The sequence below is a fragment of the Oryzias melastigma genome, linkage group LG1, assembly GCF_002922805.2.
Source record: "Oryzias melastigma strain HK-1 linkage group LG1, ASM292280v2, whole genome shotgun sequence".
Classification (NCBI taxonomy): domain Eukaryota; kingdom Metazoa; phylum Chordata; class Actinopteri; order Beloniformes; family Adrianichthyidae; genus Oryzias; species Oryzias melastigma.
Window position 1 is genome coordinate 27,659,635 of NC_050512.1, and position 3,018 is coordinate 27,662,652.

A 3,018-nucleotide genomic window follows, 5' to 3' on the forward strand; every position below is an offset into this window, starting at 1 on the left:
TTAGACTGGCTCTTTAAATGAACAACGTTTTAATAAACAGACTGAAACTGAGGATCAAAGTTTAAAACTCAAACATGACATCCTGCAAAAGACTGAAACGGATCCGCTAAAGAATTTATCAAAAAGACCACAGCTGGTGCAGCGTAAGTGAGGTGCAGGAATCAACACTCGTCAAGCTGTTTTTAATGATTTTATTATTATGGTTTTATACAACATCTTGATGTTTCAGAGAATGAAATCATTCTAAAACTCACCAACACACAGTCTACAAGTTGGAGTTACAGGTATGGATGTCTCAAGTTTTCAAGTTTATAATTTGTTCCATGAATTTAATTTTTATTTTTATGTATATTAATTATGGTTTTGACACTTTGACCTTGAGTGTGTAGTAACAAATTCTATTCTGTTTTTTTTATTTTGTTTAATTCTATTCTATTCTTTTCTATTCTATTCTATTCTGTTCTATTTTGTTCTATTCTGTTTTCTTTCATTTTGTTCTGTTCTGTTATTTTATATTTTCTATTATATTGTAATGAGTTCTATTCTATTATGTTTTATTTTGTTTATTTCAATTATATTTTATTTTGTTCATTTTTATTCTAATCTATTTTGTTCTGTTCTATTGTATTTTGTTTTATTGTATTATTATTGTATGTGAGTATGTTGTTGTAATTCTTTATTATATTTTATTATTATTATTATTATTATCATATTTTATTCTATTCTGTTTTCTTTTTTCTATTTTATCTTATTCAATTAAATTCAATTTTATTTATATAGCCCAATATCACAAATCAATTGCCTCATTGGGCTTGAAGCAGATAGTCAGTCATAAAATATAAACAATAGCTAACAACTAAACAGACTAAATAAACTGGTGGTCCCCATCCTTAGACCCTCCCTCCCGGTAAGGAAAAACTCCTAAAAACCTGGTTTAGGAAAAAAACGAAGACACCTTAGGGATTCCCACATGAAGGAGAGATCCTATACCAGGACGCACAGGCGATACCAGAACAGTTAAAGAGAAATTAGCTTCTACAACTCTACAACTATACATTTTAAATAGTATAGAAGATAGACTTGATCCAGATGATTTTGGTTGGATCCAGATGAGCTGGGCTTGATCCAGGTGGGCGGGGCTTCATCAGGAACATCGACAAGTCTTCCAGAAAGTGCAATCTCTCCGGCTCTCCCCAGAGGGGAGTGGGAAAGAAGGAACAACATATGAATCATACTGCACCATCAAAGACATACAGAACTAAGTAAAATAAAAAATAGAGGAGAGAAGAAGTTTTCTTTTATTTTGTTCTGTTCTAATCTATTGTATTTTGTTCTATTCTATTCTATTTTTTATTGTGTTCTGTTTTATTCTATTCTATTCTACTCTATTCTAGAGATAAATTTAAAACCATGTAACTAAACACACTGAAACCAAACAGAAATTATCTGTTTTGATCAAAAACTCAAACCTGGCGTCATCTTCACATTTTACTAGTCAATGAATTAAACTAAAAATGACCAAAAATAACAGAGACAACTGATGCTTTAAAGTGAAAATCAATGCTTCATTTCTACACAACCGATCCTCCGTTCTACCAAAGAAATAATAAAGAAAAATGATAATTTTTAAACAACAGGAGCCTTCTACTTTCCTTCTAATATTTATTTTTTATAAGTTTCTATATATTAAAAAATAAATTACACACATAGCATTTTTCTTTATGTTTGCATTTTGTTTCCCTTCAAATGAGACCAACAGATGTTGTTCATGTTTTCCGCCGCTAGAGGGAGACAAACAGCAAAAAGAGGCAAAAGCTTATCGCTGCTCACACACAGACAATTAGTTGATTATTTGCCAACAAGCAAACCGCTACTTCACCTTTTTTAATATTGAGAGAGCAGCAGTACTCCAGGCATGTAATTAATGACATATGTGTTTACACTGCATCCATATACATGAGCTTTTTGAGGAGCTGCAGTGGCACACAGCGCTCTGATCCCTCTGTGCTGCTTTGCATTTAAATAACTCAGCAAAACAGATGATAAAGTCATCCGGAGGTAATTAAATATCTGCGTGGAGCAGCTCGGGCCTTGCTCTGCTGCTATCTAGTGGCCTCCTACCTTTTCACCACCACAATGACTCCTGCGCCACATTTATCAAACTGACACACATTTTTCTCACTTTCACTCCCCCTCCATGAGGCGCTCCTCTTCACATTTTTGCAGCTTCAATTCTTCACCTTATTACTCTGTGAGAGGTGGAGAGCCGATGATTCTTTTAACTCATCTGCGGCTCTTTGCGACACATCATTTGTTGGCGTGACTGGAGCCTGTGATGGTGGCTGGGGGTCTGTGTGTCTGTAAGCCTGCAGCTTCAGGAGGACACAGGGTGTTATGAAGTCGTTGGCTGAGCTGCCAGTGATTTGTTGAGGAAGACATCTGTGGGCCTTCATGAAGCCTTTTATCAGTCGCCTCTGCCGTTGATGAAGACATTTCTGCAGGTTCATCAACCGTCTCCATCACCTCTCTTCTGGACTTTATGTCAACAGGAAGTTACTGACCCGCTCTATTGAAAATTGTGTTTTTTAATATGATATTGCTGCTTTTTTCCCATGTTAGGGGACATAGAAAATTAAGATTAAAATCAAAGTTATATTCAAATTGTTGTGAATCAGGAGCAGATGAAAAAAATGCCAGCTTGTAAGTGTGATATACAAGTCACTACGGCAAGCCATAAGGTCCCTTGTAAACGACCAAATCCATTTATGTTATTGTTATCCTTGTCCAAGCTGCTCAAAACTGTACGGCTCCAACATGGCTTGACATTTTTAACCCTTTAACTGCCTGCTCAACCAAATGGTGGAAAGTATGTTTTTAAAAATATTGATTGTGTGTATTACTTCCTAGGTACTGAGACCCAAGAGGGACATTGAAGAAGAAAGAACTTTTTTTCCCCCAAAAATTGAAATTATATATATATATATATATATATATATATATATATATATATATATATAT